General features: G+C 39.8%; 1 protein-coding gene across 1 annotated transcript in view; it reads right to left on the bottom strand.

Moving 5' to 3' along the window:
- SERGEF (secretion regulating guanine nucleotide exchange factor) overlaps nucleotides 1–17,056 on the bottom strand; it is a 175,539-nt gene that overhangs the window by 95,575 nt on the left and 62,908 nt on the right.

Raw genomic sequence — 17,056 nt, 5'->3', positions numbered from 1 at the left:
CTGACAGAAGAGACCAACACCCACCTCACTACAACCTCCTTTCAGGTAGTTGTAGAGAGCGGTAAGGTCTCCCCTCAGCCTCCTCTTTTCTAGACTGAACAACCCCAGATCCCTCAGCCGCTCCTCCTAAGACTTGTGCTCAAGGCCCCTCACCAACTTGGTTGCTCTCCTCTGGACACGCTCTAGCAGCTCAATGTCTTTCCTGTAGTGAGGGGCCCAAAACTGAACACAGGACTCGAGGTGCGGCCTCACCAGTGCCCAGCACAGGGGAACAACCACCTCCCTGCTCCTGCTGGCCACAGTGTTCCTGATACAGGCCAGGATGCGATTGGCCTTCTTGGCCACCTGGGCACACTGCTGGCTCACATTCAGCCGCCTGTCAACCAGCACCCCCAGGTCTTTCTCTGCCAGGCAGCTTTCCAGCCACTCTTCCCCAAGCCTGTAGCGCTGCATGGGGTTGCCGTGACCGAAGTGCAGGACCCGGCACTTGGCCTTGTTAAAAAACATGCATTCGGAAGGACCTAATAAGTTGCTTAATAACAGCACGCTTTCTTTTGTTCTTTTTTAAAGAACCAAATATTTTTTATGTTTTCAGCCTCTCATTTACAGAGAGACAGAGTTGATAAGGTTGAAGGCTCTTTTATTACCATTTAAGAAAATAATGCTAAAATAACGCCCACTTTCAAAACTGCCAACTGTTTTGATCAAGGCCTTACAATTCACTTGCAGTTCCAGTCTACATCAAGAGCAGCAACCTCCCAGGTCCCACTTTCCAAACCTTCACCCACCTCACAAGCTACTCTCAACTGAAGATGTTCCACCCAGGAAAAAAACAAAACCAACCAAAACCAACCCATAAGCTGTTGAACAAATTTTACATGAGCTACTTGCAACACCAAAAATTGAAATGTGGTTATTAACAACCCTTTGTTAAAGGACCATTTTTACATCTCCAGTTCTCTCCTCATCTGAAAGTTTTTGTGCATTGTGAAAAACAAGCTCAGTATGAAATCGGATACAAAGCTTCAGGACAGCAAAAGGTCCCAGAGGAAACTGATGTTAAAGAAGCATAACACAACTAAGTACTAAGCTCAGCTTATTTCTATTGTTGTTTTTAAAATCACAGGCACCAAGATTTTGAATTAAGGCTTACTATGGAAAAGATAACCTACCTCTTACAATGGAAGACATCTTCAATGAATAAAACTGGAAGGAGACAGAGCAAAAACTATGTAGGCAGAAGCTAACTCTTGGCAGAGCTCAGAGAAGGGGAAGAAGGTAGTCTTTGATTATGTACATTTACAGTGGCCTTAACATCAGAAGCATGAAAAAAATATAAATGAAATATGTGGGGGAGGAAAAAAAAAAAAATCTCATTATCTCTTATCATCAACATCTCTGCAGAAGAAACTCAGTTTGAGGAGAACTGTTGTGATTTCCAATTAAAAGAACAGGAATAGCCTTACCTTATTTCAAACACTGTAGAACATTAACAGTAAATGAAAAATCATGAAACCGGGGATTTGCATATCAAGTTATCTACTGCATTTAAATCTGGCTATATTAGAAACTCTTTTCTTCTGAGAGAAGAGAACAAGTAGCTTGATTCCCCTTCTCCTCACTGAACTTCTGACCAAGGTTTAGGACTGTCTGGAAGTCTTTTGCCTCTAGCCTAAATAGGACAGTGTTCCTCATCACTCAAACACACAGCCTAAAAGCAAAATACAAGGAAGAGAAATGTCAGCTTGTAACAGAAGTCTGCCACTCCTACTCACATATTTATAGCACCAGAGTTGAGTACAGAGGTAGTAGAATTCAAAATAACAATCAGGATATTAAGGACTCTGAAGTCAAGCAATCAGAAGTGGTAGCATACTAGGCACAAGGAAAAATGCATTGTCTAACAATGCAACTATCCCGCTGTGAAAGCCATCTACGTGTTAATAAAGCGTCCAAACAAAATGATGATAAAGTACTGCCAATACAGCTTAACACAGCAGTTTTGAAGAATAAGAGTTCCCATCCAAAATCGGAGGGGAAAGAGTTGTACATTAGTTATGGGAGAAATTCCAAGTCTATAGGGCCTGAAATTAGGAATTACATTAGAAAAATTTGTGATTGTCCATACGAATTTTCAAACAGACTGTTTTAGTTGCAAGGTCAGAAACACCAAGTACAAAACATCTGAAGCACTGGGAACACCATCATCTCCATTAGTAACTAAAGTTAAATTATTTTAAGATATTCTTGGCCAACACAGTGTTATGGTAAGTGTTCTTATGACAAGTTTTTGCTGAGAATGAGGGTTTGCATCTCTGAATTCAAACTGATGCAAAGTTTCTTGAGGAAATTTTTATTTTCAATATGGATTTTTCAAGTTTTTGATTGGTGCTGTTTAAGTCACCAATATTGTATTTTTAAACTGAAAGACAACAGTTAGTAAACTGACATGTATTTTTTTAAAAAAAGAGATAAAAATAAGAGAAGTTTTGTGAAACACACCATTTTTTACTACAATAAGAAAGGAATAAGAAGAGGAATTTGCATAATCCATCATGCAAGCATAATCTTAAACTAAAAGCCAATTGTAAACTCAGGAATTCAGCAGAGGAATTTCCAAAACCAGACATTAAAACATTAAAAGTACTTTTTTTTTTTTTTTTTAAGATTAAATTAATCTGAAAATTTATTTTCAGAGGCAAGTTCTTGAAGAACCACTTGTGGCACTCTAATATCACTTGTGGCACTCTAATATATGAAAGAATATTGAGAGCACTTCTGTCAGCAATCAGAAGGGTGTATCCACACATTCATTCTTACATTCACATGTGCATTATGCATTCTGTGTCACCCCAGTCCCAGACAGCACATTTCATAGAGACAAGGCTTTTCATAAAGGCTGGCAGCTGGGCCTCAGAAGACCCAGATGCAGCAACCAAGGCATGCCATGCAGCCTCAAGCTTGAGCTCAGGAAGTACAGCCTTGCTGTGGGTTGCCAAAAGGAAAGCCAGAGAACAGGTCAGTCTCTCTCCTTACATGTGGCGTTCACCAGCTGTCAGGACTGAACAGATGAACACACTGTTCACCTCTATGGCAAGCCTGGAGAGGTTAATTAAAAAACCAAAAAGCCACAAAAAACCCCACATCTCCTCAAAAGATGCAGAGTTCTGAAGAACCCCTCTACAGGTCTGCCTGCAGTATTGTGAAGGGATCTAGCCTTTCCAGAGGGAGAACCAAAGATATTTTTTTTTTTTTTTAAATGAGATCTGATTACAATTTAACACAGTTAAATAACATATCTAGGAGCTCAAACAGCCTACTTCTAAAAAGGATGGTAAGTGGAAACTTAAAGACAAGCAGCATCTTTAAAAATCAGCTTCTTCAGGTGTCTAAAACAGTGCAATGGAGTATTATTTAAGCCAGAGTTTTAAAAATTTGGGCTACTACCTGCTCATTTCTATCCAGACTGTCACAACACACTGTACTAGTGTGATAGGGTTTGGGTGCCTTTAATTATAACAGTGGTATTTTAAAACAAAACTTCTGTTCAAAAGAGTCTGACCAAGCTAGTAATCATAATCAGCAAAGCACCACTCAGGAGGAACTCTACCTAACGAGCGACACAACTGCAGGCCTCAGGAACAAGACAGGATAATCAGCCAAAGTCCAGAAAGTGGGCAAAGACCACACGCAGTCTCACCTTCTCCTTTGGTTACCACATTAACTCCATATTCACGATTAAAAGCAAAACAAAATAGGAACTAAGAGGAAAAGCCTTGATGGCTTAGCGACACCTTTACTTGGTATTGAAGCATAAATAGCACATAAGACACTATGCGATCTTGTCCACAGCCTGTGGTACACGCTGTAAATTGTCTTCTAGAGGTGAAGTCATCTACTTTTGGAGTGAAAGCCAGGGAATGCTGTCATTGCTACAGTCAGCCCGTGCATGCTAACCCCTTTGTGTTTATGCTCACTGTTTCAAGGCTTGTGAGCTCGAATAGCTTACAGCACTATATAAATGCAGAATCTGATAGGTTAGAAAAATCTGTTTAATGCAATATGTGAAAGCAGGGCAGAACGTGAACCATGAGATGTTTAATCAATTCCCAGAGCAGCTGATTCTGAAAAGCAGCAGCGACACAAAGCAGCACCCGTTTCAGTAATCTGCACTGGGAAATTCATGGGATTTATCTGCAATGACCATAGTTGGGAAGGGAGTTCTTTTTTGATTACTCTGCTGAATTATCGCAGTAGAACTGCTCTCAGGTTTAAACATAAAACTAATGCTGCTAGCATCCGTGATTTTTTATATATTCAGTTCCCTAAACTGTCTATACCACTACAGTAACTGAAGGTATCTCAGTCTGAGGCATTTATTCTCCTGTCTTTGAAATGCTATTAGTGTTCTCATTCACGTATTACTCAGTCTGGAAATTATGGCACTGAGCATGACTTTTTTTTGAGTATCCAAGTTGCTTACAAACCAAAGACTTGTTTTGAAAAGCATTTTTTCAATAGCATTCTACACGCATCTCAAAATAAAACAGACTCTTCAGTGGTCTGAGAACTCCACACAACTGGTTTGCCTACAGTCACAATGAGAAAGACTTACTGGCAGAATAGTCATTTGCCCTGTCTTCATGCTGTGCCAATGTGGATGTATTACTTCTGCATAACCATTCAAGCCAAGATTAATGAAAGTAGATTGAAGATATGTGATCATGTCCTCTGCATTGCTCTACTTTTCTTAGCATAGAATGGCTGTAAGTGTCCCGTCTCCCTCTTTCATCATGTCTCAGAGATCCAAAGCTTAAGGCAGACGGGCTGGCAAGTCATAAGCTACCTTCTTGCTCCTCCATTTTTTTATTTTAACCTAATCAATGGCAATCCTTCCACTTAAGTCAACAAGTGTTTGGATTTACACCCTTCATCAATGCAGTGGAAGCTTCAGTGGAAGCTGAGAACATAAGAACCTTGCAGGCTTTGGCACCTGAAGTCTGAAAGCCTCTGAACCCAATCCTCTTCCTTTTTCTGTATTAATAATGGATTCATACTCCAAAAGATTCCTGAAAAACACTCCCTTTTAGTATGGACCTTTCCCAATTGAAAAACAGACAACTACATTTCTGGCTTTCCTTCCTCTTAAGTCTCAAATCACAAGTAAATCTCAAGAATAAAACAAAGTGAAAGGTATTCCTTCCCACATAAACCAAATATAATCAAAACAATTATGCCTAAGGATAAAAATACACATTTGTTTTTTCTATTCAATTAATGTCCCCTGCTTCAGATTTCCTCTTACGGTCAGGACATAGATCAGCATACAGTATACCAAAAGACTTATAAAATGGACTATTTTAAGCCACAGTAATTAAGCTCCACAGAGACAAAGGCAGGCAGCAGAGTAAACAGAAGAACTTTTAAATTATCTTTTTTGGTTCCTTTCACCATTCCCTCTTACACTTGAGCAAAAATTCTTATAACTGCTCTTTTGGGACTTTTTTTTCTCCTTTTCTTCTGTGTTTATCAGTCAATCTATGTAGTTTCCACTTTTTGGGTAATTTTGGCAGGTCCCACTGGTTGCTTAGAGATGCTTTGGGTTTTTTTGCTCCTTTTCTGTTTGTACTGTAATTCTATTCTGAATGTCACCTCCAGCGAGACTATATTTGCAAGTGAAGCAAGATACGCTCAGAAAGGCCTTTTTAAACAACGACACCAAGGTCTACAGAGCAGCATACTACATGCCTTTTTCTCTCCTACATCTGAAAAGTGTATGAAAGACTCCTTAGCAACATTTAACACTGTCTCACACAAAACAGCAAGCATGACTCTAGCAGTCTATCTTACAGGACAGGATGGTTTTGACCTCTGAAGGCGAAAGAATGTTTTTGTGGACATTTTTGTGTAGAGAAAGAAAAAGTAAAATGGGGACTGCTAAAATCATCCAGCAAAACAAGCGTGCATAGTGGGGGAGAGAAGGCAGAATAAAAGCACCAGCATGTTTAGCTCCCAGATATGCCCACTATCCTAACCACATCCTCAGCCAATCTCCTCTTCTATGTTTTGTAAGACAGTGCCATGCTGTGGACACTCTGCTCCGTTGCTACTGCGCTCTGCAGTCTCTGCAGGTACAGTAGGCCTGTTTCCTGACCCACTTTCCTCACCAATCTCTATTTAGCTCTACGCTAGTGATGCTCCTGGCATGACAATCAGATACTGCAGCCTGCAGTGCAGTTCGTTACAACACATTCGCAAGCTCCTAGTAAATTCAGTGGAAAAGTACTGTATCAACGAAGCCTAATTAAAGTGAAGTCATTTTCATAAACTTACATCAAACGCAACAACAAAAAAGGGTTCAAGAGATTTAGAAGTTGCCTTTTTATTTTAAATCTACTAAATCTGCTAGGCATAAAGTAAATCCAAAAGCTCTTTTCTACTCGAGTGCTGTGAAAGGAAAAAGCTATTAGAGTTAGTACCTTTTCTCTGGCTTACCTAATAAATCTTATAACTTGTGCCACTTAAAACCTGCCACAATTCCTCCCACTGTCATTTATTTCTCACTAGAGAAGGGCTCCACACCTTAACGTCCAGTGAAACTGTAAACTTAATCTCATTACAGCTACTAAAATTATCTTCTTACATGCACTAGAACCAAGTTCCTCCCTCGGACACAGCCACCTGCAATTAACTTCAGATTTTACTTGCACATACGTGTGTGAGGGCAAAACTTGTTTTGGGACATTCACCATTATATCAGACAGCTAGGAATGTTCTGGCTCCAAAGTCAAGATCTAATATGTGGATATCTCTGAGACCAAGTAATTGGAGGTTGATCATATTCCATTTATCTGGAAAAAAACCCAGTCATCTCCCTTCATTTTTATGGGGAAATACTGTAACAAATGGCCATAGCCTGGGCCTCAGTTAAAAAATCCAATTGCCAAGCTAGTAGGTTATATGGTAGTAATTCACTATACTACAAATCTATACTTCTTTCCTGGGCACTTAACTGTAGATTTCTGCAGTGAATATAGGCAATGCAGGCGCACCATATGCACGTGAAGTGTGTTGCTAATATTTTGCCTGTAGAAGGCACTGAGATATGAAATACATAAGGGTCTTACCAACTCTTTCTTTGGCAAGACACTGTTTCTATTCAGTGGAATATTTTTGTACTTTCAAAACTCAGGTCCTTATCAAAAACAAGGTTTGAGAGTTATTCAGAATCATTACACCAAAACATTTTAAACTACTCATCTTAAGATTAGAAACACTGAATTTGAAACATACTAAAACCAGCACAAACTTATGTTTAGCATTGACAATAAATAAAAGAAAAGCAGCAGCAGAAAATTAAGTATGGCAACATCAAATGGTTCATAAGAGACAGACACTTTGAAGCAATGAATGCCTTACAGGTGTGGATCATTTATAGACAGTATTACATAAGGGAGGGAACACAAGGAACGACTATTCACAAATCAGTTCCAGTGTACACTGTGGACAGCCACAAATTCTATCCTTTGCAGGAGTTTATTCATGTGCAATACAGCCAGTGTTGCTGGGGAGCAAGAACCATTACTAAAAAAATCTTGTAGCTTGGCATATGCCGCACAAACTGACAGTTTTTTGCACTTGCACTATCATAATCATACTAATTTACTGAATCAACTAAAGATTCCCAAAAACGGACCCCAAAGTGCTTATGTAAAATCTCTGCAATAAGTAGTCTGATTATCCATTAAGTGGGGTGATACCAGCCAACAGCAAGAGAAAACAAAATTAAACATCCATCAGAATGTGCATTTCATCCAAATTTCATACCACAGGCACCTATAAATATATGAGTCATTATAATAATGTACAAGGTAATTGTATTTCATCACTCATTACCTTGACCCAAGGAGGACCTCTCATCTTCAGATGGAAGATGCAATCCAGACTTGCATTTTTATGACTAAGGAACCCTGCAAGAAGCATAGCTTACATAAAGCAGCACCCTTAGACTAGCAGCTGTGTAGACACAAAAGAAACTCAACATCATAAATCTACTGTAGACTTTACCTTTTACCTGCCAGTGGCCTACAACAACAACAACAATAAGCAGCCTGCCTCTTAGACTAGAATCCTCAACCTTGGGCTAGATAACGTACTCTTCACTCACACCAAGTATTTCACATTTAAACCCGAGACAAGCAGACAGAATTCAAACAGGACTCTTCAGGAAGGACACAGGACAGCTGTTAGTGACAGATCTACCATAACTCACAGGCACCTGGCAAACAAAGATGGTATTTAGAGGTACATAGCTTCTTTGTGGCTACCTATGGACAAACCTCAACAACAAAATTAAGATATTATTTTGCTGCCCTGTTATTTATTAAAGAGATGATAGGATCACCCTCAGGGCAGCCCCAGGGCAAAGAGTCTGGCAAAGCAGAGATCCTTTTGACAGTTTTTCCCTAGGATTAAATTTTACATCTCATTCAATTTTAGCTTACTGAGCCATGGACCATAAAACTAAACCTTCGCAAGTCACTTCTCTAACCTCATGTCTACTCAAGTAGAGAATATCTAGTGAGGCCTGAGAGTTTAGGAAGAGCAAATGAATTGCTATACTGGATCAGCCCACTCCAGTGACAGGTGTTTCACAGGCACATAACAAAAACCCTCACTAGACAGTTACAGAATAACCTACAGAGTCTATTTTTAGGGTCCATAAAAGTTTATATCCTTTCAAGAGACTATAGAGATTTTTGTTTGCTTTTTCTGTGTGAACTTGGAAATTCTCAGTATTAGCATCCAAACATTCATTGAGCCCTGCCATGATGTATTTCCTTCTCAAAAGCATTTGTTATTGTTGGGTTTGGTTTTGTTTTTTAATCAAGCAAAAGCTCTCTAGGAATCCAAGGCTCTAACCTGAATTGTTCCTGCTTGAACATCTGTTAAAAAAATTCTGGCTGTAAAAGGAGAGTGGATTCTGGTTTACACAGAAAACTATGTAACTAATAGATACCTGGCAAATCAAGAAAGCACTTTAGGGGATATAATCTAAGATGGAATCATTAAACTGCTACTTAGTCCCAGAGTATGGAGTCAGAGTAAGAGAAAAACCACAAAAAGAAACATTGATTTCAATGGTTACTTTCAACGTTACTGTGTTTAGTAGGCTGACTCTGGGTTGACTTGCAAATCTGCACATGCCCATGGGAGTGGGATCTCAGATCATTTAGCATCATGGCAGATTTCCAGTTCTTGGCAGGAGGGTTGCTTTTCTCCATGAATCAGCAACTGTCCATCACACTACAATCTGTGAAGTGAAAAACCCACCTCATCAGCATAAACTATATGCACGTATGCGTGTACACATCAGAGAGGACGTTTCCATCTCTCTATATACAGCCCACACATGAGGATTGCCATTTGCAGAGACAAGCACATACATACTCCTTAAAGTGAGCCACACAACAAAGTGACTTCTCTCACCTGCGGTCAGACAATGCTTTCATAATGCAGCACATTATTTGCATTGTAAGGTTTTAAATGTTATGGTAAAAAAACAAAAACTTCAACCCATCCTATTTACTGCTTTCTCCCCATCAACAGGCAGCTCCAGGTACCGACCCCGCTGTGGTCAACTGCAGAACAACTGACTGTTTGCCCGCTGCTGAAAAGCAAGCTACATTTGCATTTTCAGATAATGCTTACCAGCAAATGCATTCTAAACACCCATCAGCAAGGAAAACAAGAAGCAAATAAGTTACGTCTGAAACATCTTCCTGAAACATGCTCCAGAATTTTAACAGCTCTCTATAATACAGATAATACTTCTAAACATGATAGCAAATGAGATGAATGCTGCCCTAGTAAGATGAACTTATTCTCAGAAATACTCTGACAAGCAAATCACGCACTTTGGAAATATATTACAGAAAAGCATGTACTACTAATTCCTCATTTTATTCTTTCCATGTCTGTCTCTCCATGATACACAAGAGACTGCAGTATTCTTACTGTATGGCATCACTGTGCTAATATTAAATAACAACAGATTTACTGGCTCAAAAATGCCACTTTTTAAAGGAGATGGGGACAACTACTATGATCAGAAATTCACTGTTAAAATTCAGGAATTAGCTTTTGCCCCCCCCCCTTTTTTTTAAATGATTCACGATGTAAACTGCTAGCAAAATTATAACCTGATCCATTGGATGAAGTAGTTCAACAAGAATGCCTGGCTCTTCATTGTTTCCTCTATTTGAATTATGTGCCCAGGGCATTGCAAAATTTACCCAAACCACATCTCTCTTCCAGAACCTAATTATAAAACCTACACCTCATAGATAGAGATTCACAATTTGAGGCTACACATAAATTCACTCAGTAAACTGGTTTTGTTTCTTGCAGCATTAATTTGCACATGGACTGAAGATCACTGAATACAGAACAGCCAAGTTACCAAACTGCAGCAATACTGTTGAAAAAGGGAAGCATTTTTTTTTAATGCAAAAATGTATTTTTTTATTATTAGTTGCATAAGGGTGATCTATGTTTACACAGCTCAGAGCTGGATTTAAAACCAATTTTAACAGCCAACTGTTTCAACTTGCATGTAAACAAACATACTGCATTTCTTCATTAGCTGGAATTTGCTGCAGTCTGTCAGCCATCTGTACTGTCTTGCATTCTGTTCTCTATTCAGAGCACCACTATCAAATGTTGGTGATACAGTATTGCTCTCTTTGGAGACATCATGACTACACTATAAATAGTTTAGAGACATAAAACACTATTTCTAACAGTTGCCTTAATATCTGCTTTCTCAGAATGCATTAGGTTGTTCTGTTTCTCATCCAGTTTTGGTTCTCCATAGCTTTTTGTGGATATGAGAAAAGATTTTATTGGCGCTCTCAGAGATGCAGAGCAAAAACTGCAGCCCAAGCACAACTTTATTCAACTTCTGCACCCTCCAAATCCTGGATGCAGAGGCCAAACTCCAGAGCATAACCCTGCAAATATCTGCACTGCAGTCACAGGGGTGACTGCATAGTGCAGGATAGCCAGCCTGTTGTTAAACCAACTAGTCTGGTTGCTAGCTGCAGTCACAGAGCGGGCCTGCAGGGAGAGGTGCAGACTGACCCGCACTCCCCTGCCCACACACTGAGATCACACCGCAGCCAAACCCAGCCTGGAAACTTGTGCTGTGTTAGTGCAGCTCTGTACTGGAGCTCAGGAGCCCTCAGAGCCTTGCAGAGCGCTGGCTCATCTCCAGCTAGCTCAAACGTCAGCACATCCCTTGCTCTGGCAGTATGGACCTCAACACAAACATTTGTGCCGCTTCTCCCCACCCTTTTCCTAGGATCACAGTACACATAGAGATAGCCCAGACCAGCCTTACAGTCCTCTTAGCTTTGCATGCCAGAGGCCTTTCCGGTGGCAGCACTGCCCTCTGTACCCCAGACCCTGGGGCTGTCAGGGGTCCCCCAGAAGCCAGTGCTTGCACCGCATGAGTCCCCTCCAGCCTGCAGTCAGACCCAGGGCTTTTTGGGCTGCTCTAAACGGGTCCAGCTCTCTCAAACAAGTCAAAGGGGACTGCAGCACAGCTGAGGATGTCACCCAAAGAGTTTAGCTACTGATTTGAGCAGTGTGCACTAGTTTCAAACTTCAGAGAACAGGTGATAGCATCTTTAGAAGAACACAGCTCAAAAATCCAAGTCCCTAATCAGGGCTTTTGTAGCTTGCTGAGTCATCCTCTCTTTTAGGAAGTGAGGAGAACTGGCAGTGAGACAAGAAAGCTCATACACACCTTAAACTCCAATTTTCTTTCTTCTAGGGACAGCAAAGCACTATAGTGTTAATTGTATAACCAATACCACTTGACAAGTGATGCAACACAAACCACAAAAAGTTACTCAATATCCATGTTAGTTTTCCAAACCAAGAGCTGCCTATTCAAATATGATTTTTGAGTTCATGCAGTGGATGAGTTTATAACTTTTTAGGAAGGACTTGATGCTCTGCTTTCAGTTTGACTCCCAGACTTACATCATACTTCTGATTTCAGAACTGCAGTGCTACAACCCATCTTCCTGTAAAAGAACAAATTTGCTGCCCTCCAGGAACAGATTCATAGCATATTTGTGCAACACAAAAGATCTATCCCTGACCAGGGGTGTCAGAATTCTGGACACTGACTTTGGGTGTAAAATCACTTACCAAGTAGTGAAGGTGCCTTATTCTTAGAGCTTCATTTCAGTTTCATTTCTCAGTTTCTGGTTGAGGACAGTGTGGTGAAAAACTGTCTGATTTTATTACCCTGTCAGCCATATACAAAGGTGAGCAGGACTCTGACAATCAGACCATAAGAGTGAATGTTTGCCATCCAGTACTCCCTGACAAAACCAAATACTTAGCATGCAACTCAGCAGAAAAGTTCTGCATGTTTCTAAAGACAAACCTCTGAAGAAGTTTGGGATTTTTTTTATAGCCACAGCATCTAATAAAGCTGCCACTGGAAAACCTTTCCTTTTCCCAGCTTGTGGCTCCTTTTCTGGAACAGCAGCAACAAAAATGCCTACACCCTTGTGTCCAGATCATTTTCAGCAGAATTTTTTGTACATTAAACAAGCCAAGCTGCAGGCGTGAAAGCAAGCTGCCAGAGAGGCTCCCAGCCACAGCATGCTTCTACAGAGCTGCAGTACTACTGCTACACCATCAGGAAAATTAACTCAGACATGCAAGCATTTCGGGGAACAGGATACAAAACAGTTCTTTCAACAATTCTTTTCCCCTTTCTATATCTCCATTTATCAGACACTAGGTTCAAAGAGGGGCTTGGGGATAAAAGAATATAGGTCTGTTCAGTCCTGTGACTGAAAGAATGAAAAAAATGCAATACCATTGTCAAAATTTTCCACATCTATTTTGGCACATCATCTCTCAAAACCAGTCCGATGTAAAAATTTCAAGCATGTTTAACTCAAGAGCCTTTGACATCTAATGCGCAGGCTATTTATCATAAATTGAGGTACTTATTTTTGGACTTCACCTTGGAACAGGAAAGAATGACTGTTTTGCCAGCACCAGAAGAGTTTATAAATCCTGCCAAACGTATCAATATTATGTATTTCAAAGGTACCTTACATATACTGCAGAGATACCCACAACTCTGCAAAGTTCATTCAGCATTAGAGATGTGCATACTTTGAACTCAATGTGAAATCGGGTCATGTTGGTAGCCACCAAGACTTACCATCTCTACATGAATAATTATTGGTTTTAAAGCCAATAATTTATTTTAAAAAATAACTAGTGTGATTTCTAATGTACTTTTTACATGTTAAAAAAAAAAATTAAACTTTTTTTTAATGTTTCTCCTTTGCCCATCCCTCAGTTCTTACACACACAATGATACTACTAACTACATTAACCCTCTGGAGCTCCAACAGCTACAGAGAACTTTTGAAAGTTTGCAAACCTGCAAGAGACATCCTTTGTACCGCTAGATTTTATGTATGAAAAGATAGCAATTTTGCACTCTCTCACTTGCCCCAAATTGTGTATTGCTGTTACACAGAAATTCAAATTAATAGGTGTCATGGGGAATTATAGGTCCAACAGTAAGCTGCATTCATAGAAGTCCTTTTACACTGTCTTTGCCTTTTAACAGTCTCAAACTTTTTCAAACACTTCAATCTCAGTCCACTGTGGCACCCTTTCACTGCCTTCAACTAAATGATACGGCACCTTTTCCAGCCACACTTGTAGGATGTATCACTTCAGTGCTTAGAGCTGTTCAGATTTCTAACTGGCTTCAGAGCATGCAAAACCAGCAATCACCATCTGTGCTACCGGCAGTGAAAGAATCAACACCTAGGACTTTCCACACCTGGAAGTGGTGCTGACCCTGCTATGTCACTCCTGGAAAGCCTTCAAAAAAGCAGTCTCCCTAGCCAAAACCACAGGATGGTATCTTTACCAGCAGTGAGCCACCCACCTTAATACTTTGCCACTTGTTCTACACACACAGTAGTTAGTCCCTTCTTCTACCTACCCATGTTTCAACCAAAACACTACCTCATTTTTTTTTAAAGCTTTCTATATACACTCAAACATCAAAATCCTTCTCCTAAATTTTTGCCACTGTTACAATACCTACAAATGGGGGAAAAAAAAATTGGCAACAATGCACACTTCATGTTGACTGCAAACCACGCTAAATGACAATGGTATTGTTTCCTTCCTGTGTCCTGTCTGCAAGCACCTCTGTATACTTAGCCTGTAAAGACCCTAAGAAATAGTATTTTTGTTTGCATCTGCGCACCACCAAGTCTAAGAAGATGCTATTGTAGACCTCCCAAGCCACTGGGAGAACACAAATAAAAGACAACTTATTTTGAATTGTTACAGACTGAAAACTCCAAGAAAATTTGATTCTTCTATTCAACACCAATGATCTTGTCATTTATCAGATTTGGGCTCCTTGAGATTTATTTTCTAACCTTCCGCAGCACTAATTCTATTCCAGTCACGCTTTCATACCACCATTTGCAGAAAGTACCCAAGCACCCCCCGCAAAAGTACTTTACCTGCCATGAAAAACTATCAAGTGCACTTCCATTCCTTATCCTCTTCTGCAGGTGGAAACTACGAGGGAAGTAAATATCAGCTATACACCATGCATTAAGCACTGAAAAGCCAAGGCAGCTTGTAGCAAAAGACTGGTGCTTTAGGTGATTTGTAAATACACAGCTCTTCAAACCCCAGTGATTTCATCATGCCAAAACCAGACCCACAAGCAACGTGATTTATAAGAACAGCAGCATTGTCGCTCTTACAAAGAATGGAAGAGGTTCCTTGCAGCTGTCTTGCAGATTTCAAAGAAAAGTAAAATCTTGGGCTGTATGCTGTTTTTCCACAAAATTGATTGCAAGGCCTTTAATTCAAACCAAAGTAGAAAGTCCAGGCATAAGTAGAGAAGAAATAAATGAAAAACAAAAGCCTTATTTCTAGCACAGTTATTTGTGGATCAAGCTGACTTAACCTGTCAAGAGTAATTGAGGTGAAAAAATTAGCTTTGTGTTTAAAAGGTTCACATATACCACACTGAGAAAGAATAAAGGGAACTTCTTCAGACAAGCAAAGATCCTTAAAAAGATCTGCAGACAGCATGCATGATTCCAGATGACTAATACTGTAACTCAGAAGAAACACTCAAATAAAAATGATTCTCATGAATCAGAACAGTCTTTTCCAAGAAACATTTTAATGACGACAGTCACATATGTGTCACCTCTAAACAACTCTGTCTCCTTTCAGTTTTCTGTTTACCCTTGCAGAAGAACACAACGTTGCAGACGTGGTTTTTAATTTTCTGAAGAGCAGACACACTGTTTTTAGTGAACTAATTTCAATAGCATATCTGTCACACAGACTGTGTGTCTATTACTACTCAAAAGAAAACAGAGGACAGTGAGAAGGGCATAGAATTAAAATTATTCTTATAAATTTAGAGCAAAACTGTCAGCATAAACCAATATGACTTAATTTTATATGACCAAAGAGCAATTTATGCTAGAAAATGGCACATAACTAGAGAAACAGCAGAACAAATCCTGAAAATCAAAAGATTATTTTAAGCATCCACATCAAGGGCTCTGATTTTCAATGTATGGATAGTTTAACTGCAGAGTAGCTTCTCAACACATTATCTACTTTGCAAACTTTGGAGTATAAAGAAAATAAGAACAAAGAGGAGAGGACAGCTAATTTTAGTGCTTTTGGGCTAAAACAAAATAACAACAAAGAACCACTGAACCATGAAGCAATTTTTTTTCCAAGCTGCTATTTCAGTTACAGTCTTCTTCTCCACAAGCCAGTAGTAGAAAGAAGATGCCAGCTTCTACCCTATCAGAGTAATAAAAGCACCTTATTTTATCCAGAGGGGCACACTGAGAGCTCTGAACTGCTTACATAATGCTTCTATAGATTTTGCTGCAACCAAAACATGTATTATAGCTGACAGAATAAAACAGCATGATTTCTTTAATTTCCTTCTCTCAATGGTCGCCTTCCTAGTAAGAAGCATCACTTCTGCAAATAGAACTTGATTTGAGCCTTGCCCAGTGCATTTTAACAAATAACCTGAAAACTCATCCCTCTGACAGCTTGTTATATTACAGCACTGGACTGAAGCTTAGTAATTCTGAATTTTGAGCATGTGTGGAAACAGTTTTGAGGACAGAAACAAGATCTTTGGATCACGGGATAATTCAGGTTCAATGGGACCTCAGGAGGTTTCTAGTCCAACATCCCGCTCACAGCCAAGTCAGCTATGATATCTGACCATACTCCTTGGGCTTTATCTAGATGAGTCTTTCCCATTCTGTACGTGGAACCTCCACGTGGAACATCCAACCTCCCCATGCAGCCTCTTCCACTGCTTGATTGTCCTCATGGTGAAAGAGGTTTTCCTTACATTAAGTCTGAACCTCGGGTTTTCATTTATGTCCTTTGTTTCTCTTCCTCCTGCCCAACTCCATCTTCTTGATGAACGTCCTTGTACGTACTGGCAGGCTACTACTATGTGCCCTTGAAACTTCTCTTCTCCATGCTGAATAAGCCTAATAAGATCTTAATTGTGAGATTTTCACCTATCGGTTTCAGTTAACAGTAAACGATGTACTGAGACAGTTACCTTCTCAAAAAAAGCCCAAACCTTTCAGCTCTTAAAACAAATACGTGGTCTTCAAAGAAACTATAATCATCTCATGCTAGTGGACTTTTGAACTCTGGTTTTTCTGAGGTAAGTTCCCTTTTCTGTAAGTATTTCCTCAGAACCACCCATCTTATGTTTCCAACATCATCAATACTACTCAAGGGCAGAAAAAGTTTCCTACAATTTAAGGATCATAGAATCATTTCGGTTGGAAAAGACCTTCAAGATCATCGAGTCCAACCATTAACCATGCCCCCTAAACCATGCCCTGGAGTACCCTGTCCACTCGCTTTTTGAATACCTCCAGGGATGGTGAATCAACCGCTTCCCTGGGCA

Source organism: Harpia harpyja, chromosome 16 (genome assembly GCF_026419915.1).
Source record: "Harpia harpyja isolate bHarHar1 chromosome 16, bHarHar1 primary haplotype, whole genome shotgun sequence".
Taxonomy (NCBI): domain Eukaryota; kingdom Metazoa; phylum Chordata; class Aves; order Accipitriformes; family Accipitridae; genus Harpia; species Harpia harpyja.
The sequence above is the reverse complement of the archived record's forward strand: the minus strand, read 5'-3'. Positions and strand labels throughout refer to the sequence as shown.